Source organism: Paramormyrops kingsleyae, chromosome 4 (genome assembly GCF_048594095.1).
Source record: "Paramormyrops kingsleyae isolate MSU_618 chromosome 4, PKINGS_0.4, whole genome shotgun sequence".
Classification (NCBI taxonomy): Eukaryota; Metazoa; Chordata; class Actinopteri; order Osteoglossiformes; family Mormyridae; genus Paramormyrops; species Paramormyrops kingsleyae.
Window position 1 is genome coordinate 46,186,645 of NC_132800.1, and position 18,191 is coordinate 46,204,835.

Below are 18,191 nucleotides of genomic sequence, written 5' to 3' on the forward strand. Positions count from 1 at the left end.
GTGAGTTGTATACGATTGCTACGAGTACTTTCTGCAAAAGTGGGCGGGGACTGCCATCTTTGTACAAATAAAGGTAATTTGTGAAATGAAAGGGTAGTGACATCTTTACATTCGTGGCAAGACGCAGGGCCCTCTGGATAAGGTGAAATTAAGAAAAAGCTTACGGCACTTGGTATTCCCAGGCAGTCTCCCAACCAAGTACTAACCAAGCCCGGCCCCGCTTAGCTTCCGAGATCAGACGAGATCGGGCGCAGTCAGAACGGTATGGCCGTAAGCGAGGGAAGCGGCCAGAATCAGCCCTTTTGTTTTCAGTTGAGGGTTTATTGAGAGTCGCACCGAGAGAAGAGCAGACGTCGATGCGGCATTGATGTCAAGATGTCTTTGAGAAAGTCGTTATTAAAATGAGGAAGAAAGTGGTGAGTTGTATACGATTGCTACGAGTACTTTCTGCAAAAGTGGGCGGGGACTGCTGTCGTTCTACAAATAAAGGTAATTTGTGAAATGAAAGGGTAGTGACATGTTTACATTCGTGGCAAGACGCAGGGCCCTCTGGATAAGGTGAAACTAAGAAAAAGCTTACGGCACTTGGTATTCCCAGGCAGTCTCCCAACCAAGTACTAACCAAGCCCGGCCCCGCTTAGCTTCCGAGATCAGACGAGATCGGGCGCAGTCGGAACGGTATGGCCGTAAGCAAGGGAAGCGGCCAGAATCAGCACTTTTGTTTTCAGTTGAGGGTTTATTGAGAGTCGCACCGAGAGAAGAGCAGACGTCGATGCGGCATTGATGTCAAGATGTCTTTGAGAAAGTCGTTATTAAAATGAGGAAGAAATCGGTGAGTTGTATACGATTGCTACGAGTACTTTCTGCAAAAGTGGGCGGGGACTGCCGTCTTTGTACAAATAAAGGTAATTTGTGAAATGAAAGGGTAGTGACATCTTTACATTCGTGGCAAGACGCAGGGCCCTCTGGATAAGGTGAAACTAAGAAAAAGCTTACGGCACTTGGTATTCCCAGGCAGTCTCCCAACCAAGTACTAACCAAGCCCGGCCCCGCTTAGCTTCCGAGATCAGACGAGATCGGGCGCAGTCGGAAATGGTATGGCCGTAAGCGAGGGAAGCGGCCAGAATCAGCACTTTTGTTTTCAGTTGAGGGTTTCTTGAGAGTCGCACCGAGAGAAGAGCAGACATCGATGCGGCATTGATGTCAAGATGTCTTTGAGAAAGTCGTTATTAAAATGAGGAAGAAATCGGTGAGTTGTATACGATTGCTACGAGTACTTTCTGCAAAAGTGGGCGGGGACTGCCGTCTTTGTACAAATAAAGGTAATTTGTGAAATGAAAGGGTAGTGACATCTTTACATTCGTGGCAAGACGCAGGGCCCTCTGGATAAGGTGAAACTAAGAAAAAGCTTACGGCACTTGGTATTCCCAGGCAGTCTCCCAACCAAGTACTAACCAAGCCCGGCCCCGCTTAGCTTCCGAGATCAGACGAGATCGGGCGCAGTCGGAAATGGTATGGCCGTAAGCGAGGGAAGCGGCCAGAATCAGCACTTTTGTTTTCAGTTGAGGGTTTCTTGAGAGTCGCACCGAGAGAAGAGCAGACGTCGATGCGGCATTGATGTCAAGATGTCTTTGAGAAAGTCGTTATTAAAATGAGGAAGAAATCGGTGAGTTGTATACGATTGCTACGAGTACTTTCTGCAAAAGTGGGCGGGGACTGCCGTCTTTGTACAAATAAAGGTAATTTGTGAAATGAAAGGGTAGTGACATCTTTACATTCGTGGCAAGACGCAGGGCCCTCTGGATAAGGTGAAATTAAGAAAAAGCTTACGGCACTTGGTATTCCCAGGCAGTCTCCCAACCAAGTACTAACCAAGCCCGGCCCCGCTTAGCTTCCGAGATCAGACGAGATCGGGCGCAGTCAGAACGGTATGGCCGTAAGCGAGGGAAGCGGCCAGAATCAGCCCTTTTGTTTTCAGTTGAGGGTTTATTGAGAGTCGCACCGAGAGAAGAGCAGACGTCGATGCGGCATTGATGTCAAGATGTCTTTGAGAAAGTCATTAAAATGAGGAAGAAAGCGGTGAGTTGTATACGATTGCTACGAGTACTTTCTGCAAAAGTGGGCGGGGACTGCTGTCGTTCTACAAATAAAGGTAATTTGTGAAATGAAAGGGTAGTGACATCTTTACATTCGTGGCAAGACGCAGGGCCCTCTGGATAAGGTGAAACTAAGAAAAAGCTTACGGCACTTGGTATTCCCAGGCAGTCTCCCAACCAAGTACTAACCAAGCCCGGCCCCGCTTAGCTTCCGAGATCAGACGAGATCGGGCGCAGTCGGAACGGTATGGCCGTAAGCGAGGGAAGCGGCCAGAATCAGCACTTTTGTTTTCAGTTGAGGGTTTATTGAGAGTCGCACCGAGAGAAGAGCAGACGTCGATGCGGCATTGATGTCAAGATGTCTTTGAGAAAGTCGTTATTAAAATGAGGAAGAAAGCGGTGAGTTGTATACGATTGCTACGAGTACTTTCTGCAAAAGTGGGCGGGGACTGCCGTCTTTGTACAAATAAAGGTAATTTGTGAAATGAAAGGGTAGTGACATCTTTACATTCGTGGCAAGACGCAGGGCCCTCTGGATAAGGTGAAACTAAGAAAAAGCTTACGGCACTTGGTATTCCCAGGCAGTCTCCCAACCAAGTACTAAGCAAGCCCGGCCCCGCTTAGCTTTCGAGATCAGACGAGATCGGGCGCAGTCGGAACGGTATGGCCGTAAGCGAGGGAAGCGGCCAGAATCAGCACTTTTGTTTTCAGTTGAGGGTTTATTGAGAGTCGCACCGAGAGAAGAGCAGACGTCGATGCGGCACTGATGTCAAGATGTCTTTGAGAAAGTCGTTATTAAAATGAGGAAGAAATCGGTGAGTTGTATACGATTGCTACGAGTACTTTCTGCAAAAGTGGGCGGGGACTGCCGTCTTTGTACAAATAAAGGTAATTTGTGAAATGAAAGGGTAGTGACATCTTTACATTCGTGGCAAGACGCAGGGCCCTCTGGATAAGGTGAAACTAAGAAAAAGCTTACGGCACTTGGTATTCCCAGGCAGTCTCCCAACCAAGTACTAACCAAGCCCGGCCCCGCTTAGCTTCCGAGATCAGACGAGATCGGGCGCAGTCGGAACGGTATGGCCGTAAGCAAGGGAAGCGGCCAGAATCAGCACTTTTGTTTTCAGTTGAGGGTTTATTGAGAGTCGCACCGAGAGAAGAGCAGACGTCGATGCGGCACTGATGTCAAGATGTCTTTGAGAAAGTCGTTATTAAAATGAGGAAGAAATCGGTGAGTTGTATACGATTGCTACGAGTACTTTCTGCAAAAGTGGGCGGGGACTGCCGTCTTTGTACAAATAAAGGTAATTTGTGAAATGAAAGGGTAGTGACATCTTTACATTCGTGGCAAGACGCAGGGCCCTCTGGATAAGGTGAAACTAAGAAAAAGCTTACGGCACTTGGTATTCCCAGGCAGTCTCCCAACCAAGTACTAACCAAGCCCGGCCCCGCTTAGCTTCCGAGATCAGACGAGATCGGGCGCAGTCGGAACGGTATGGCCGTAAGCAAGGGAAGCGGCCAGAATCAGCACTTTTGTTTTCAGTTGAGGGTTTATTGAGAGTCGCACCGAGAGAAGAGCAGACGTCGATGCGGCATTGATGTCAAGATGTCTTTGAGAAAGTCGTTATTAAAATGAGGAAGAAATCGGTGAGTTGTATACGATTGCTACGAGTACTTTCTGCAAAAGTGGGCGGGGACTGCCGTCTTTGTACAAATAAAGGTAATTTGTGAAATGAAAGGGTAGTGACATCTTTACATTCGTGGCAAGACGCAGGGACCTCTGGATAAGGTGAAACTAAGAAAAAGCTTACGGCACTTGGTATTCCCAGGCAGTCTCCCAACCAAGTACTAACCAAGCCCGGCCCCGCTTAGCTTCCGAGATCAGACGAGATCGGGCGCAGTCGGAACGGTATGGCCGTAAGCGAGGGAAGCGGCCAGAATCAGCACTTTTGTTTTCAGTTGAGGGTTTATTGAGAGTCGCACCGAGAGAAGAGCAGACGTCGATGCGGCACTGATGTCAAGATGTCTTTGAGAAAGTCGTTATTAAAATGAGGACGAAATCGGTGAGTTGTATACGATTGCTACGAGTACTTTCTGCAAAAGTGGGCGGGGACTGCCGTCTTTGTACAAATAAAGGTAATTTGTGAAATGAAAGGGTAGTGACATCTTTACATTCGTGGCAAGACGCAGGGCCCTCTGGATAAGGTGAAACTAAGAAAAAGCTTACGGCACTTGGTATTCCCAGGCAGTCTCCCAACCAAGTACTAACCAAGCCCGGCCCCGCTTAGCTTCCGAGATCAGACGAGATCGGGCGCAGTCGGAACGGTATGGCCGTAAGCGAGGGAAGCGGCCAGAATCAGCACTTTTGTTTTCAGTTGAGGGTTTATTGAGAGTCGCACCGAGAGAAGAGCAGACGTCGATGCGGCACTGATGTCAAGATGTCTTTGAGAAAGTCGTTATTAAAATGAGGAAGAAATCGGTGAGTTGTATACGATTGCTACGAGTACTTTCTGCAAAAGTGGGCGGGGACTGCCGTCTTTGTACAAATAAAGGTAATTTGTGAAATGAAAGGGTAGTGACATCTTTACATTCGTGGCAAGACGCAGGGCCCTCTGGATAAGGTGAAACTAAGAAAAAGCTTACGGCACTTGGTATTCCCAGGCAGTCTCCCAACCAAGTACTAACCAAGCCCGGCCCCGCTTAGCTTCCGAGATCAGACGAGATCGGGCGCAGTCGGAACGGTATGGCCGTAAGCAAGGGAAGCGGCCAGAATCAGCACTTTTGTTTTCAGTTGAGGGTTTATTGAGAGTCGCACCGAGAGAAGAGCAGACGTCGATGCGGCACTGATGTCAAGATGTCTTTGAGAAAGTCGTTATTAAAATGAGGACGAAATCGGTGAGTTGTATACGATTGCTACGAGTACTTTCTGCAAAAGTGGGCGGGGACTGCCGTCTTTGTACAAATAAAGGTAATTTGTGAAATGAAAGGGTAGTGACATCCTTACATTCGTGGCAAGACGCAGGGCCCTCTGGATAAGGTGAAACTAAGAAAAAGCTTACGGCACTTGGTATTCCCAGGCAGTCTCCCAACCAAGTACTAACCAAGCCCGGCCCCGCTTAGCTTCCGAGATCAGACGAGATCGGGCGCAGTCGGAACGGTATGGCCGTAAGCGAGGGAAGCGGCCAGAATCAGCACTTTTGTTTTCAGTTGAGGGTTTATTGAGAGTCGCACCGAGAGAAGAGCAGACGTCGATGCGGCATTGATGTCAAGATGTCTTTGAGAAAGTCGTTATTAAAATGAGGAAGAAAGCGGTGAGTTGTATACGATTGCTACGAGTACTTTCTGCAAAAGTGGGCGGGGACTGCCGTCTTTGTACAAATAAAGGTAATTTGTGAAATGAAAGGGTAGTGACATCTTTACATTCGTGGCAAGACGCAGGGCCCTCTGGATAAGGTGAAACTAAGAAAAAGCTTACGGCACTTGGTATTCCCAGGCAGTCTCCCAAACAAGTACTAACCAAGCCCGGCCCCGCTTAGCTTCCGAGATCAGACGAGATCGGGCGCAGTCGGAACGGTATGGCCGTAAGCGAGGGAAGCGGCCAGAATCAGCACTTTTGTTTTCAGTTGAGGGTTTATTGAGAGTCGCACCGAGAGAAGAGCAGACGTCGATGCGGCATTGATGTCAAGATGTCTTTGAGAAAGTCGTTATTAAAATGAGGAAGAAATCGGTGAGTTGTATACGATTGCTACGAGTACTTTCTGCAAAAGTGGGCGGGGACTGCCGTCTTTGTACAAATAAAGGTAATTTGTGAAATGAAAGGGTAGTGACATCTTTACATTCGTGGCAAGACGCAGGGCCCTCTGGATAAGGTGAAACTAAGAAAAAGCTTACGGCACTTGGTATTCCCAGGCAGTCTCCCAAACAAGTACTAACCAAGCCCGGCCCCGCTTAGCTTCCGAGATCAGACGAGATCGGGCGCAGTCGGAACGGTATGGCCGTAAGCGAGGGAAGCGGCCAGAATCAGCACTTTTGTTTTCAGTTGAGGGTTTATTGAGAGTCGCACCGAGAGAAGAGCAGACGTCGATGCGGCATTGATGTCAAGATGTCTTTGAGAAAGTCGTTATTAAAATGAGGATGAAATCGGTGAGTTGTATACGATTGCTACGAGTACTTTCTGCAAAAGTGGGCGGGGACTGCCGTCTTTGTACAAATAAAGGTAATTTGTGAAATGAAAGGGTAGTGACATCTTTACATTCGTGGCAAGACGCAGGGCCCTCTGGATAAGGTGAAACTAAGAAAAAGCTTACGGCACTTGGTATTCCCAGGCAGTCTCCCAACCAAGTACTAACCAAGCCCGGCCCCTCTTAGCTTCCGAGATAAGACGAGATCGGGCGCAGTCGGAATGGTATGGCCGTAAGCGAGGGAAGCGGCCAGAATCAGCACTTTTGTTTTCAGTTGAGGGTTTATTGAGAGTCGCACCGAGAGAAGAGCAGACGTCGATGCGGCATTGTTGTCAAGATGTCTTTGAGAAAGTCGTTATTAAAATGAGGAAGAAATCGGTGAGTTGTATACGATTGCTACGAGTACTTTCTGCAAAAGTGGGCGGGGACTGCTGTCGTTCTACAAATAAAGGTAATTTGTGAAATGAAAGGGTAGTGACATCTTTACATTCGTGGCAAGACGCAGGGCCCTCTGGATAAGGTGAAACTAAGAAAAAGCTTACGGCACTTGGTATTCCCAGGCAGTCTCCCAACCAAGTACTAACCAAGCCCGGCCCCGCTTAGCTTCCGAGATCAGACGAGATCGGGCGCAGTCGGAACGGTATGGCCGTAAGCGAGGGAAGCGGCCAGAATCAGCACTTTTGTTTTCAGTTGAGGGTTTATTGAGAGTCGCACCGAGAGAAGAGCAGACGTCGATGCGGCATTGATGTCAAGATGTCTTTGAGAAAGTCGTTATTAAAATGAGGAAGAAATCGGTGAGTTGTATACGATTGCTACGAGTACTTTCTGCAAAAGTGGGCGGGGACTGCCGTCTTTGTACAAATAAAGGTAATTTGTGAAATGAAAGGGTAGTGACATCTTTACATTCGTGGCAAGACGCAGGGCCCTCTGGATAAGGTGAAACTAAGAAAAAGCTTACGGCACTTGGTATTCCCAGGCAGTCTCCGAACCAAGTACTAACCAAGCCCGGCCCCGCTTAGCTTCCGAGATCAGACGAGATCGGGCGCAGTCGGAACGGTATGGCCGTAAGCGAGGGAAGCGGCCAGAATCAGCACTTTTGTTTTCAGTTGAGGGTTTATTGAGAGTCGCACCGAGAGAAGAGCAGACGTCGATGCGGCATTGATGTCAAGATGTCTTTGAGAAAGTCGTTATTAAAATGAGGAAGAAAGTGGTGAGTTGTATACGATTGCTACGAGTACTTTCTGCAAAAGTGGGCGGGGACTGCTATCGTTCTACAAATAAAGGTAATTTGTGAAATGAAAGGGTAGTGACATCTTTACATTCGTGGCAAGACGCAGGGCCCTCTGGATAAGGTGAAACTAAGAAAAAGCTTACGGCACTTGGTATTCCCAGGCAGTCTCCCAAACAAGTACTAACCAAGCCCGGCCCCGCTTAGCTTCCGAGATCAGACGAGATCGGGCGCAGTCGGAACGGTATGGCCGTAAGCGAGGGAAGCGGCCAGAATCAGCACTTTTGTTTTCAGTTGAGGGTTTATTGAGAGTCGCACCGAGAGAAGAGCAGACGTCGATGCGGCATTGATGTCAAGATGTCTTTGAGAAAGTCGTTATTAAAATGAGGAAGAAAGCGGTGAGTTGTATACGATTGCTACGAGTACTTTCTGCAAAAGTGGGCGGGGACTGCCGTCTTTGTACAAATAAAGGTAATTTGTGAGATGAAAGGGTAGTGATATCTTTACATTCGTGGCAAGACGCAGGGCCCTCTGGATAAGGTGAAACTAAGAAAAAGCTTACGGCACTTGGTATTCCCAGGCAGTCTCCCAACCAAGTACTAACCAAGCCCGGCCCCGCTTAGCTTCCGAGATCAGACGAGATCGGGCGCAGTCGGAACGGTATGGCCGTAAGCGAGGGAAGCGGCCAGAATCAGCACTTTTGTTTTCAGTTGAGGGTTTATTGAGAGTCGCACCGAGAGAAGAGCAGACGTCGATGCGGCATTGATGTTAAGATGTCTTTGAGAAAGTCGTTATTAAAATGAGGAAGAAATCGGTGAGTTGTATACGATTGCTACGAGTACTTTCTGCAAAAGTGGGCGGGGACTGCTGTCGTTCTACAAATAAAGGTAATTTGTGAAATGAAAGGGTAGTGACATCTTTACATTCGTGGCAAGACGCAGGGCCCTCTGGATAAGGTGAAACTAAGAAAAAGCTTACGGCACTTGGTATTCCCAGGCAGTCTCCCAACCAAGTACTAACCAAGCCCGGCCCCGCTTAGCTTCCGAGATCAGACGAGATCGGGCGCAGTCGGAACGGTATGGCCGTAAGCAAGGGAAGCGGCCAGAATCAGCACTTTTGTTTTCAGTTGAGGGTTTATTGAGAGTCGCACCGAGAGAAGAGCAGACGTCGATGCGGCATTGATGTCAAGATGTCTTTGAGAAAGTCGTTATTAAAATGAGGAAGCAAGCGGTGAGTTGTATACGATTGCTACGAGTACTTTCTGCAAAAGTGGGCGGGGACTGCCGTCGTTCTTCAAATAAAGGTAATTTGTGAAATGAAAGGGTAGTGACATCTTTACATTCGTGGCAAGACGCAGGGCCCTCTGGATAAGGTGAAACTAAGAAAAAGCTTACGGCACTTGGTATTCCCAGGCAGTCTCCCAACCAAGTACTAACCAAGCCCGGCCCCGCTTAGCTTCCGAGATCAGACGAGATCGGGCGCAGTCGGAACGGTATGGCCGTAAGCGAGGGAAGCGGCCAGAATCAGCACTTTTGTTTTCAGTTGAGGGTTTATTGAGAGTCGCACCGAGAGAAGAGCAGACGTCGATGCGGCATTGATGTCAAGATGTCTTTGAGAAAGTCGTTATTAAAATGAGGAAGAAAGCGGTGAGTTGTATACGATTGCTACGAGTACTTTCTGCAAAAGTGGGCGGGGACTGCCGTCTTTGTACAAATAAAGGTAATTTGTGAAATGAAAGGGTAGTGACATCTTTACATTCGTGGCAAGACGCAGGGCCCTCTGGATAAGGTGAAACTAAGAAAAAGCTTACGGCACTTGGTATTCCCAGGCAGTCTCCCAACCAAGTACTAACCAAGCCCGGCCCCGCTTAGCTTCCGAGATAAGACGAGATCGGGCGCAGTCGGAATGGTATGGCCGTAAGCGAGGGAAGCGGCCAGAATCAGCACTTTTGTTTTCAGTTGAGGGTTTATTGAGAGTCGCACCGAGAGAAGAGCAGACGTCGATGCGGCATTGATGTCAAGATGTCTTTGAGAAAGTCGTTATTAAAATGAGGAAGAAATCGGTGAGTTGTATACGATTGCTACGAGTACTTTCTGCAAAAGTGGGCGGGGACTGCTGTCGTTCTACAAATAAAGGTAATTTGTGAAATGAAAGGGTAGTGACATCTTTACATTCGTGGCAAGACGCAGGGCCCTCTGGATAAGGTGAAACTAAGAAAAAGCTTACGGCACTTGGTATTCCCAGGCAGTCTCCCAACCAAGTACTAACCAAGCCCGGCCCCGCTTAGCTTCCGAGATCAGACGAGATCGGGCGCAGTCGGAACGGTATGGCCGTAAGCGAGGGAAGCGGCCAGAATCAGCACTTTTGTTTTCAGTTGAGGGTTTATTGAGAGTCGCACCGAGAGAAGAGCAGACGTCGATGCGGCATTGATGTCAAGATGTCTTTGAGAAAGTCGTTATTAAAATGAGGAAGAAATCGGTGAGTTGTATACGATTGCTACGAGTACTTTCTGCAAAAGTGGGCGGGGACTGCTGTCGTTCTACAAATAAAGGTAATTTGTGAAATGAAAGGGTAGTGACATCTTTACATTCGTGGCAAGACGCAGGGCCCTCTGGATAAGGTGAAACTAAGAAAAAGCTTACGGCACTTGGTATTCCCAGGCAGTCTGCCAACCAAGTACTAACCAAGCCCGGCCCCGCTTAGCTTCCGAGATCAGACGAGATCGGGCGCAGTCGGAACGGTATGGCCGTAAGCGAGGGAAGCGGCCAGAATCAGCACTTTTGTTTTCAGTTGAGGGTTTATTGAGAGTCGCACCGAGAGAAGAGCAGACGTCGATGCGGCATTGATGTCAAGATGTCTTTGAGAAAGTCGTTATTAAAATGAGGAAGAAATCGGTGAGTTGTATACGATTGCTACGAGTACTTTCTGCAAAAGTGGGCGGGGACTGCCGTCGTTGTACAAATAAAGGTAATTTGTGAAATGAAAGGGGAGTGACATCTTTACATTCGTGGCAAGACGCAGGGCCCTCTGGATAAGGTGAAAGAAAGAAAAGGCTTACGGCACTTGGTAATCCCAGGCAGTCTCCCAACCAAGTAGTAAGCAAGCCCGGCCCCGCTTAGCTTCCGAGATCAGACGAGATCGGGCGCAGTCGGAACGGTATGGCCGTAAGCAAGGGGAGCGGCCAGAATCAGCCCTTTTCATTTCAGTTGAGGGTTTATTGAGAGTCGCACCGAGAGAAGAGCAGACGTCGATGCGACATTGATGTCAAGATGTCTTTCAGAAAGTCGTTATTAAAATGAGGAAGAAAGCGGTGAGTTGTATACGATTGCTACGAGTACTTTCTGCAAAAGTGGGCGGGGACTGCCGTCGTTGTACAAATAAAGGTAATTTGTGAAAAGAAAGGGGAGTGACATCATTCAATTCGTGGCAAGACGCAGGGCCCTCTGGATAAAGTGAAAGTAAGAAAAAGCTTATGGCACTTGGTAATCCCAGGCAGTCTCCCAAACAAGTATTAACCAAGCCCGGCCCCACTTAGCTTCTGAGATCAGACGAGATCGGGCGCAGTCGGAACGGTATGGCCGTAAGCGAGGGAAGCGGCCAGAATCAGCCCTCTTGTTTTCAGTTGAGGGTTTATTGAGAGTCGCACCGAGAGAAGAGCAGACGTCGATGCGGCATTGATGTCAAGATGTCTTTGAGAAAGTCGTTATTAAAGTGAGGAAGAAAGCGGTGAGTTGTATACGATTGCTACGAGTACTTTCTGCAAAAGTGGGCTGGGACTGCCGTCGTTGTACAAATAAAGGCAATTCGTGAAATGAAAGGGGAGTGATATCTTTACATTCGTGGCAAGACGCAGGGCCCTCTGGATAAAGTGAAAGTAAGAAAAAGCTTACGGCACTTGGTAATCCCAGGCAGTCTCCCAACCAAGTACTAACCAAGCCCGGCCCCGCTTAGCTTCCGAGATCGGGCGCAGTCGAAACGGTATGGCCGTAAGTGAGGGAAGCGGCCAGAATCAGCCCTTTTGTTTTCAGTTGAGGGTTTATTGAGAGTCGCACCGAGAGAAGAGCAGACGTCGATGCGGCATTGATGTCAAGATGTCTTTGAGAAAGTCGTTCTTAAAATGAGGAAGAAAGCGATGAGTTGTATTCGATTGCTACGAGTACTTTCTGCAAAAGTGGGCTACCGTCCTTGTACAAATAAAGGTAATTTGTGAAATGAAAGGGGAGTGACATCTTTACATTCGTGGCAAGACGCAGGGCCCTCTGGATAAAGTGAAAGTAAGAAAAAGCTTACGGCACTTGGTATTCCCAGGCAGTCTCCCAACCAAGTACTAACCAAGCCCGGCACCGCTTAGCTTCCGAGATCAGACGAGATCGGGCGCAGTCGGAACGGTATGGCCGTAAGCGAGGGAAGCGGCCAGAATCAGGCCTTTTGTTTTCAGTTGAGGGTTTATTGAGAGTCGCACCGAGAGAAGAGCAGACGTCGATGCGGCATTGATGTCAAGATGTCTTTGAGAAAGTCTTTATTAAAATGAGGAAGAAAGCGGTGAGTTGTATACGATTGCTACGAGTACTTTCTGCAAAAGTGGGCGGGGACTGCCGTCGTTGTACAAATAAAGATACTTTGTGAAATGATAGGGGAGTGACAGCTTTACATTCGTAGCAAGACGCTGGGCCCTCGGGATAGAGTGAAACTAAGAAAAAGCTTACGGCACTTCGTAATCCCAAGCAGTCTCCCAACCAAGTACTAACCAAGCCCGGCCCCGCTTAGCTTCCGAGATCAAACGAGATCGGGCGCAGTCAGAACGGTATGGCCGTAAGCGAGGGAAGCGGCCAGAATCAGCCCTTTTGTTTTCAGTTGAGGGTTTATTGAGAGTCACACCGAGAGAAGAGCAGACGTCGCTGCGGCATTGATGTCAAGATGTCTTTGAGAAAGTCGTTATTAAAATGAGGAAGAAAGCGGTGAGTTGTATACGATTGCTACGAGTACTTTCTGCAAAAGTGGGCTACCGTCCTTGTACAAATAAAGGTAATTTGTGAAATGAAAGGGGAGTGACATCTTTACATTCGTGGCAAGACGCAGGGCCCTCTGGATAAGGTGAAAGAAAGAAAAAGCTTACGGCACTTGGTAATCCCAGGCAGTCTCCCAACCAAGTACTAACCAAGCCCGGCCCCGCTTAGCTTCCGAGATCAGAGGAGATCGGGCGCAGTCGAAACGGTATGGCCGTAAGCGAGGTAAGTGGCCAGAATCAGCCCTTTTGTTTTCAGTTGAGGGTTTATTGAGAGTCGCACCGAGAGAAGAGCAGACGTCGATGCGGCATTGATGTCAAGATGTCTTTGAGAAAGTCGTTATTAAAGTGAGGAAGAAAGCGGTGAGTTGTATATGATTGCTACGAGTACTTTCTGAAAAAGTGGGCGTGGACTGCCGTCGTTGTACAAATAAAGGCAATTCGTGAAATAAAAGGGGAGTGACATCTTTCAATTCATGGCAAGACGCAGGGCCCTCTGGATAAAGTGAAAGTAAGAAAAAGCTTACGGCACTTGGTAATCCCAGGCAGTCTCCCAACCAAGTACTAACCAAGCCCGGCCCCGCTTAGCTTCCGAGATCAGACGAGATCGGGCGCAGTCGGAACGGTATGGCCGTAAGCGAGGGAATCGGCCAGAATCAACCCTTTTGTTTTCAGTTGAGGGTTTATTGAGAGTCGCACCGAGAGAAGAGCAGACGTCGATGCGGCATTGATGTCAAGATGTCTTTGAGAAAGTCGTTATTAAAGTGAGGAAGAAAGCGGTGAGTTGTATGCGATTGCTACGAGTACTTTCTGCAAAAGTGGGCTACCGTCCTTGTACAAATAAAGGTAATTTGTGAAATGAAAGGGGAGTGACATCTTTACATTCGTGGCAAGACGCAGGGCCCTCTGGATAAGGTGAAAGAAAGAAAAAGCTTACGGCACTTGGTAATCCCAGGCAGTCTCCCAACCAAGTAGTAAGCAAGCCCGGCCCCGCTTAGCTTCCGAGATCAGAGGAGATCGGGCGCAGTCGGAACGGTATGGCCGTAAGTAAGGGAAGCGGCCAGAATCAGCCCTTTTGTTTTCAGTTGAGGGTTTATTGAGAGTCACACCGAGAGAAGAGCAGACGTCGATGCGGCATTGATGTCAAGATGTCTTTGACAAAGTCGTTATTAAAGTGAGGAAGAAAGCGGTGAGTTGTATACGATTGCTACGAGTACTTTCTACAAAAGTGGGCTGGGACTGCAGTCATTGTAAAAATAAAGGCAATTCGTGAAATGAAAGGGGAGTGATATCTTTACATTCGTGGCAAGACGCAGGGCCCTCTGGATAAAGTGAAAGTAAGAAAAAGCTTACGGTACTTGGTAATCCCAGGCAGTCTCCCAACCAAGTACTAACCAAGCCCGGCCCCGCTTAGCTTCCGAGATCAGACGAGATCGGGCGCAGTCGGAACAGTATGGCCGTAAGCGAGGGAAGCGGCCAGAATCAGGCCTTTTCTTTTCAGTTGAGGGTTTATTGAGAGTCGCACCGAGAGAAGAGCAGACGTCGATGCGGCATTGATATCAAGATGTCTTTGAGAAAGTCGTTATTAAAGTGAGGAAGAAAGCGGTGAGTTGTATACGATTGCTACGAGTACTTTCTACAAAAGTGGGCTGGGACTGCAGTCATTGTAAAAATAAAGGCAATTCGTGAAATGATAGAGGAGTGACAGCTTTACATTCGTGGCAAGACGCTGGGCCCTCGGGATAAAGTGAAAGTAAGAAAAAGCTTACGGCACTTGGTAATCCCAAGCAGTCTCCCAACCAAGTACTAACCTAGCCCGGTCCCGCTTAGCTTCCAAGATCAGAGGAGATCGGGCGCAGTCGGAACGGTATGGCCGTAAGCGACGGAAGCCGCCAGAATCAGCACTTTTGTTTTCAGTTGAGGGTTACTTGAGAGTCGCACCGAGAGAAGAGCAGACGTCGATGCGGCATTGATGTCAAGATGTCTTTGAGAAAGTCGTTCTTAAAATGAGGAAGAAAGCGGTGAGTTGTATACGATTGCTACGAGTACTTTCTGCAAAAGTGGGCTGGGACTGCCGTCTTTGTACAAATAAAGGTAATTTGTGAAATGAAAGGGTAGTGACATCTTTACATTCGTGGCAAGACGCAGGGCCCTCTGGATAAGGTGAAAGTAAGAAAAAGCTTACGGCACTTGGTAATCCCAGGCAGTCTCCCAACCAAGTACTAACCAAGCCCGGCCCCGCTTAGCTTCCGAGATCAGACGAGATCGGGCGCAGTCGGAACGGTATGGCCGTAAGCGACGGAAGCCGCCAGAATCAGCACTTTTGTTTTCAGTTGAGGGTTACTTGAGAGTCGCACCGAGAGAAGAGCAGACGTCGATGCGGCATTGATGTCAAGATGTCTTTGAGAAAGTCGTTCTTAAAATGAGGAAGAAAGCGGTGAGTTGTATACGATTGCTACGAGTACTTTCTGCAAAAGTGGGCTGGGACTGCCGTCTTTGTACAAATAAAGGTAATTTGTGAAATGAAAGGGTAGTGACATCTTTACATTCGTGGCAAGACGCAGGGCCCTCTGGATAAGGTGAAAGTAAGAAAAAGCTTACGGCACTTGGTAATCCCAGGCAGTCTCCCAACCAAGTACTAACCAAGCCCGGCCCCGCTTAGCTTCCGAGATCAGACGAGATCGGGCGCAGTCGGAACGGTATGGCCGTAAGCGAGGGAAACGGCCAGAATCAGCACTTTTGTTTTCAGTTGAGGGTTTATTGAGAGTCGCACCGAGAGAAGAGCAGACGTCGATGCGGCATTGATGTCAAGATGTCTTTGAGAAAGTCGTTATTAAAATGAGGAAGAAAGCGGTGAGTTGAATACGATTGCTACGAGTACTTTCTGCAAAAGTGGGCGGGGACTGCCGTCGTTGTACAAATAAAGTTAATTTGTGAAATGAAAGGGGAGTAACATCTTTACATTCGTGGCAAGACGCAGGGCCCTCTGGATAAAGTGAAAGTAAGAAAAAGCTTACGGCACTTGGTAATCCCAGGCAGTCTCCCAACCAAGTACTAACCAATCCCGGCCCCGCTTAGCTTCCGAGATCAGACAAGATCGGGCGCAGTCGGAACGGTATGGCCGCAAGCAAGGGAAGCGGCCAGAATCAGCCCTTTTGTTTTCAGTTGAGGGTTAATTGAGAGTCGCACCGAGAGAAGAGCAGACGTCGATGCGGCATTGATGTCAAGATGTCTTTGAGAAAGTCGTTCTTAAAATGAGGAAGAAAGCCGTGAGTTGTATACGATTGCTACGAGTACTTTCTGCAAAAGTGGGCTGGGACTGCCGTCGTTGTACAAATAAAGGTAATTTGTGAAATGAAAGGGGAGTGACATCTTTACATTCGTGGCAAGACGCAGGGCCCTCTGGATAAGTTGAAATTAAGAAACAGCTTACGGCATTTGGTAATCCCAGGCAGTCTCCCAACCAAGTACTAACCAAGCCCGGCCCCGCTTAGCTTCCGAGATCAAACGAGATCGGGCGCAGTCGGAACGGTATGGCCGTAAGCGAGGGAAGCAGCCAGAATCAGCCCTTTTGTTTTCAGTTGAGGGTTTATTGAGAGTCGCACCGAGAGAAGAGCAGACGTCGATGCGGCATTGATGTCAAGATGTCTTTGAGAAAGTCGTTCTTAAAATGAGGAAGAAAGCCGTGAGTTGTATACGATTGCTACGAGTACTTTCTGCAAAAGTGGGCTGGGACTGCCGTCGTTGTACAAATAAAGGTAATTTGTGAAATGAAAGGGGAGTGACATCTTTACATTCGTGGCAAGACGCAGGGCCCTCTGGATAAGTTGAAAGTAAGAAACAGCTTACGGCACTTGGTAATCCCAGGCAGTCTCCCAACCAAGTACTAACCAAGCCCGGCCCCGCTTAGCTTCCGAGATCAGACGAGATCGGGCGCAGTCGGAACGGTATGGCCGTAAGCGAGGGAAGCGGCCAGAATCAGCACTTTTGTTTTCAGTTGAGGGTTTATTGAGAGTCGCACCGAGAGAAGAGCAGACGTCGATGCAGCATTGATGTCAAGATGTCTTTGAGAAAGTCGTTATTAAAATGAGGAAGAAATCGGTGAGTTGTATACGATTGCTACGAGTACTTTCTGCAAAAGTGGGCTGGGACTGCCGTCTTTGTACAAATAAAGGTAATTTGTGAAATGAAAGGGTAGTGACATCTTTACATTCGTGGCAAGACGCAGGGCCCTCTGGATAAAGTGAAAGTAAGAAAAAGCTTACGGCACTTGGTATTCCCAGGCAGTCTCCCAACCAAGTACTAACCAAGCCCGGCACCGCTTAGCTTCCGAGATCAGACGAGATCGGGCGCAGTCGGAACGGTATGGCCGTAAGCTAGGGAAGCGGCCAGAATCAGGCCTTTTGTTTTCAGTTGAGGGTTTATTGAGAGTCGCACCGAGAGAAGAGCAGACGTTGATGCGGCATTGATGTCAAGATGTCTTTGAGAAAGTCTTTATTAAAATGAGGAAGAAAGCGGTGAGTTGTATACGATTGCTACGAGTACTTTCTGCAAAAGTGGGCGGGGACTGCCGTCGTTGTACAAATAAAGATACTTTGTGAAATGATAGGGGAGTGACAGCTTTACATTCGTAGCAAGACGCTGGGCCCTCGGGATAGAGTGAAACTAAGAAAAAGCTTACGGCACTTCGTAATCCCAAGCAGTCTCCCAACCAAGTACTAACCAAGCCCGGCCCCGCTTAGCTTCCGAGATCAGACGAGATCGGGCGCAGTCAGAACGGTATGGCCGTAAGCGAGGGAAGCGGCCAGAATCAGCCCTTTTGTTTTCAGTTGAGGGTTTATTGAGAGTCACACCGAGAGAAGAGCAGACGTCGCTGCGGCATTGATGTCAAGATGTCTTTGAGAAAGTCGTTATTAAAATGAGGAAGAAAGCGGTGAGTTGTATACGATTGCTACGAGTACTTTCTGCAAAAGTGGGCTGGGACTGCCGTCGTTGTACAAATAAAGGTAATTTGTGAAATGAAAGGGGAGTGACATCGTTCAATTCGTGGCAAGACGCAGGGCCCTCTGGAAAAAGTGAAAGTAAGAAAAAGTCTACGGCACTTGGTAATCCCAGGCAGTCTCCCAACCAAGTACTAACCAAGCCCGGCCCCGCTTAGCTTCCGAGATCAGACGAGATCGGGCGCAGTCGGAACGGTATGGCCGTAAGCGAGGGAAGCGGCCAGAATCAGGCCTTTTGTTTTCAGTTGAGGGTTTATTGAGAGTCGCACCGAGAGAAGAGCAGACGTCGATGCGGCATTGATGTCAAGATGTCTTTGAGAAAGTCGTTCTTAAAATGAGGAAGAAAGCGGTGAGTTGTATACGATTGCTACGAGTACTTTCTGCAAAAGTGGGCTGGGACTGCCGTCGTTGTACAAATAAAGGTAATTTGTGAAATGAAAAGGGAGTGACATCTTTCAATTCGTGGCAAGACGCAGGGCCCTCTGGATAAGGTGAAACTAAGAAAAAGCTTACGGCACTTGGTATTCCCAGGCAGTCTCCCAACCAAGTACTAACCAAGCCCGGCCCCGCTTAGCTTCCGAGATCAGACGAGATCGGGCGCAGTCGGAATAGTATGGCCGTAAGCGAGGGAAGTGGCCAGAATCAGCCCTTTTGTTTTCAGTTGAGGGTTTATTGAGAGTC

The 18,191-nt window shown here is 48.3% G+C and overlaps 31 non-coding genes and 13 pseudogenes across 31 annotated transcripts; all 44 read right to left on the reverse strand.

Annotated features, from left to right (window-relative positions):
* Window positions 1-157: 157 nt before the first annotated feature.
* On the reverse strand, window positions 158-276 carry LOC140589357 (5S ribosomal RNA). Its single transcript, XR_011990536.1, has one exon. It is a non-coding gene; the product is annotated as a 5S ribosomal RNA (ribosomal RNA).
* Window positions 277-573: 297 nt separating this feature from the next.
* LOC140590489 (5S ribosomal RNA) lies at window positions 574-692 on the reverse strand. The gene has a single exon (XR_011991321.1). It is a non-coding gene; the product is annotated as a 5S ribosomal RNA (ribosomal RNA).
* A 297-nt stretch (window positions 693-989) lies between these two features.
* On the reverse strand, window positions 990-1,109 carry LOC140589726 (5S ribosomal RNA). Its single transcript, XR_011990905.1, has one exon. It is a non-coding gene; the product is annotated as a 5S ribosomal RNA (ribosomal RNA).
* Window positions 1,110-1,406: 297 nt separating this feature from the next.
* Window positions 1,407-1,526, reverse strand: LOC140589727 (5S ribosomal RNA). The gene has a single exon (XR_011990906.1). It is a non-coding gene; the product is annotated as a 5S ribosomal RNA (ribosomal RNA).
* A 297-nt stretch (window positions 1,527-1,823) lies between these two features.
* On the reverse strand, window positions 1,824-1,942 carry LOC140589358 (5S ribosomal RNA). The gene has a single exon (XR_011990537.1). It is a non-coding gene; the product is annotated as a 5S ribosomal RNA (ribosomal RNA).
* A 294-nt stretch (window positions 1,943-2,236) lies between these two features.
* Window positions 2,237-2,355, reverse strand: LOC140590490 (5S ribosomal RNA). The gene has a single exon (XR_011991322.1). It is a non-coding gene; the product is annotated as a 5S ribosomal RNA (ribosomal RNA).
* Window positions 2,356-2,652: 297 nt separating this feature from the next.
* LOC140589897 (5S ribosomal RNA) lies at window positions 2,653-2,771 on the reverse strand. Its single transcript, XR_011991076.1, has one exon. It is a non-coding gene; the product is annotated as a 5S ribosomal RNA (ribosomal RNA).
* Window positions 2,772-3,068: 297 nt separating this feature from the next.
* LOC140590491 (5S ribosomal RNA) lies at window positions 3,069-3,187 on the reverse strand. Its single transcript, XR_011991323.1, has one exon. It is a non-coding gene; the product is annotated as a 5S ribosomal RNA (ribosomal RNA).
* Window positions 3,188-3,484: 297 nt separating this feature from the next.
* Window positions 3,485-3,603, reverse strand: LOC140590492 (5S ribosomal RNA). Its single transcript, XR_011991324.1, has one exon. It is a non-coding gene; the product is annotated as a 5S ribosomal RNA (ribosomal RNA).
* Window positions 3,604-3,900: 297 nt separating this feature from the next.
* LOC140590493 (5S ribosomal RNA) lies at window positions 3,901-4,019 on the reverse strand. Its single transcript, XR_011991325.1, has one exon. It is a non-coding gene; the product is annotated as a 5S ribosomal RNA (ribosomal RNA).
* A 297-nt stretch (window positions 4,020-4,316) lies between these two features.
* On the reverse strand, window positions 4,317-4,435 carry LOC140590494 (5S ribosomal RNA). Its single transcript, XR_011991326.1, has one exon. It is a non-coding gene; the product is annotated as a 5S ribosomal RNA (ribosomal RNA).
* Window positions 4,436-4,732: 297 nt separating this feature from the next.
* LOC140590495 (5S ribosomal RNA) lies at window positions 4,733-4,851 on the reverse strand. Its single transcript, XR_011991327.1, has one exon. It is a non-coding gene; the product is annotated as a 5S ribosomal RNA (ribosomal RNA).
* A 297-nt stretch (window positions 4,852-5,148) lies between these two features.
* Window positions 5,149-5,267, reverse strand: LOC140590496 (5S ribosomal RNA). Its single transcript, XR_011991328.1, has one exon. It is a non-coding gene; the product is annotated as a 5S ribosomal RNA (ribosomal RNA).
* A 297-nt stretch (window positions 5,268-5,564) lies between these two features.
* LOC140589499 (5S ribosomal RNA) lies at window positions 5,565-5,683 on the reverse strand. Its single transcript, XR_011990678.1, has one exon. It is a non-coding gene; the product is annotated as a 5S ribosomal RNA (ribosomal RNA).
* Window positions 5,684-5,980: 297 nt separating this feature from the next.
* On the reverse strand, window positions 5,981-6,099 carry LOC140589501 (5S ribosomal RNA). Its single transcript, XR_011990680.1, has one exon. It is a non-coding gene; the product is annotated as a 5S ribosomal RNA (ribosomal RNA).
* A 297-nt stretch (window positions 6,100-6,396) lies between these two features.
* On the reverse strand, window positions 6,397-6,515 carry LOC140590132 (5S ribosomal RNA; annotated as a pseudogene).
* A 297-nt stretch (window positions 6,516-6,812) lies between these two features.
* LOC140590497 (5S ribosomal RNA) lies at window positions 6,813-6,931 on the reverse strand. The gene has a single exon (XR_011991329.1). It is a non-coding gene; the product is annotated as a 5S ribosomal RNA (ribosomal RNA).
* A 297-nt stretch (window positions 6,932-7,228) lies between these two features.
* Window positions 7,229-7,347, reverse strand: LOC140589593 (5S ribosomal RNA). Its single transcript, XR_011990772.1, has one exon. It is a non-coding gene; the product is annotated as a 5S ribosomal RNA (ribosomal RNA).
* Window positions 7,348-7,644: 297 nt separating this feature from the next.
* Window positions 7,645-7,763, reverse strand: LOC140589502 (5S ribosomal RNA). The gene has a single exon (XR_011990681.1). It is a non-coding gene; the product is annotated as a 5S ribosomal RNA (ribosomal RNA).
* A 297-nt stretch (window positions 7,764-8,060) lies between these two features.
* Window positions 8,061-8,179, reverse strand: LOC140590499 (5S ribosomal RNA). The gene has a single exon (XR_011991331.1). It is a non-coding gene; the product is annotated as a 5S ribosomal RNA (ribosomal RNA).
* A 297-nt stretch (window positions 8,180-8,476) lies between these two features.
* Window positions 8,477-8,595, reverse strand: LOC140590500 (5S ribosomal RNA). The gene has a single exon (XR_011991332.1). It is a non-coding gene; the product is annotated as a 5S ribosomal RNA (ribosomal RNA).
* A 297-nt stretch (window positions 8,596-8,892) lies between these two features.
* On the reverse strand, window positions 8,893-9,011 carry LOC140590501 (5S ribosomal RNA). Its single transcript, XR_011991333.1, has one exon. It is a non-coding gene; the product is annotated as a 5S ribosomal RNA (ribosomal RNA).
* A 297-nt stretch (window positions 9,012-9,308) lies between these two features.
* On the reverse strand, window positions 9,309-9,427 carry LOC140589902 (5S ribosomal RNA). The gene has a single exon (XR_011991081.1). It is a non-coding gene; the product is annotated as a 5S ribosomal RNA (ribosomal RNA).
* Window positions 9,428-9,724: 297 nt separating this feature from the next.
* On the reverse strand, window positions 9,725-9,843 carry LOC140590502 (5S ribosomal RNA). The gene has a single exon (XR_011991334.1). It is a non-coding gene; the product is annotated as a 5S ribosomal RNA (ribosomal RNA).
* Window positions 9,844-10,140: 297 nt separating this feature from the next.
* Window positions 10,141-10,259, reverse strand: LOC140589613 (5S ribosomal RNA). Its single transcript, XR_011990792.1, has one exon. It is a non-coding gene; the product is annotated as a 5S ribosomal RNA (ribosomal RNA).
* A 297-nt stretch (window positions 10,260-10,556) lies between these two features.
* Window positions 10,557-10,675, reverse strand: LOC140590193 (5S ribosomal RNA; annotated as a pseudogene).
* A 297-nt stretch (window positions 10,676-10,972) lies between these two features.
* LOC140590377 (5S ribosomal RNA) lies at window positions 10,973-11,091 on the reverse strand (annotated as a pseudogene).
* Window positions 11,092-11,388: 297 nt separating this feature from the next.
* LOC140590402 (5S ribosomal RNA) lies at window positions 11,389-11,497 on the reverse strand (annotated as a pseudogene).
* A 291-nt stretch (window positions 11,498-11,788) lies between these two features.
* On the reverse strand, window positions 11,789-11,907 carry LOC140589135 (5S ribosomal RNA). Its single transcript, XR_011990312.1, has one exon. It is a non-coding gene; the product is annotated as a 5S ribosomal RNA (ribosomal RNA).
* A 297-nt stretch (window positions 11,908-12,204) lies between these two features.
* LOC140590232 (5S ribosomal RNA) lies at window positions 12,205-12,323 on the reverse strand (annotated as a pseudogene).
* Window positions 12,324-12,614: 291 nt separating this feature from the next.
* LOC140590075 (5S ribosomal RNA) lies at window positions 12,615-12,733 on the reverse strand (annotated as a pseudogene).
* Window positions 12,734-13,030: 297 nt separating this feature from the next.
* Window positions 13,031-13,149, reverse strand: LOC140589812 (5S ribosomal RNA). Its single transcript, XR_011990991.1, has one exon. It is a non-coding gene; the product is annotated as a 5S ribosomal RNA (ribosomal RNA).
* Window positions 13,150-13,440: 291 nt separating this feature from the next.
* LOC140590318 (5S ribosomal RNA) lies at window positions 13,441-13,559 on the reverse strand (annotated as a pseudogene).
* Window positions 13,560-13,856: 297 nt separating this feature from the next.
* LOC140590125 (5S ribosomal RNA) lies at window positions 13,857-13,975 on the reverse strand (annotated as a pseudogene).
* A 297-nt stretch (window positions 13,976-14,272) lies between these two features.
* Window positions 14,273-14,391, reverse strand: LOC140590084 (5S ribosomal RNA; annotated as a pseudogene).
* Window positions 14,392-14,688: 297 nt separating this feature from the next.
* On the reverse strand, window positions 14,689-14,807 carry LOC140589814 (5S ribosomal RNA). Its single transcript, XR_011990992.1, has one exon. It is a non-coding gene; the product is annotated as a 5S ribosomal RNA (ribosomal RNA).
* Window positions 14,808-15,104: 297 nt separating this feature from the next.
* On the reverse strand, window positions 15,105-15,223 carry LOC140589815 (5S ribosomal RNA). The gene has a single exon (XR_011990993.1). It is a non-coding gene; the product is annotated as a 5S ribosomal RNA (ribosomal RNA).
* A 297-nt stretch (window positions 15,224-15,520) lies between these two features.
* LOC140590303 (5S ribosomal RNA) lies at window positions 15,521-15,639 on the reverse strand (annotated as a pseudogene).
* A 297-nt stretch (window positions 15,640-15,936) lies between these two features.
* LOC140590142 (5S ribosomal RNA) lies at window positions 15,937-16,055 on the reverse strand (annotated as a pseudogene).
* Window positions 16,056-16,352: 297 nt separating this feature from the next.
* On the reverse strand, window positions 16,353-16,471 carry LOC140589816 (5S ribosomal RNA). Its single transcript, XR_011990994.1, has one exon. It is a non-coding gene; the product is annotated as a 5S ribosomal RNA (ribosomal RNA).
* Window positions 16,472-16,768: 297 nt separating this feature from the next.
* Window positions 16,769-16,887, reverse strand: LOC140589136 (5S ribosomal RNA). Its single transcript, XR_011990313.1, has one exon. It is a non-coding gene; the product is annotated as a 5S ribosomal RNA (ribosomal RNA).
* A 297-nt stretch (window positions 16,888-17,184) lies between these two features.
* On the reverse strand, window positions 17,185-17,303 carry LOC140590177 (5S ribosomal RNA; annotated as a pseudogene).
* Window positions 17,304-17,600: 297 nt separating this feature from the next.
* On the reverse strand, window positions 17,601-17,719 carry LOC140590109 (5S ribosomal RNA; annotated as a pseudogene).
* A 297-nt stretch (window positions 17,720-18,016) lies between these two features.
* LOC140589463 (5S ribosomal RNA) lies at window positions 18,017-18,135 on the reverse strand. Its single transcript, XR_011990642.1, has one exon. It is a non-coding gene; the product is annotated as a 5S ribosomal RNA (ribosomal RNA).
* Between the last annotated feature and the right edge of the window lie 56 nt (window positions 18,136-18,191).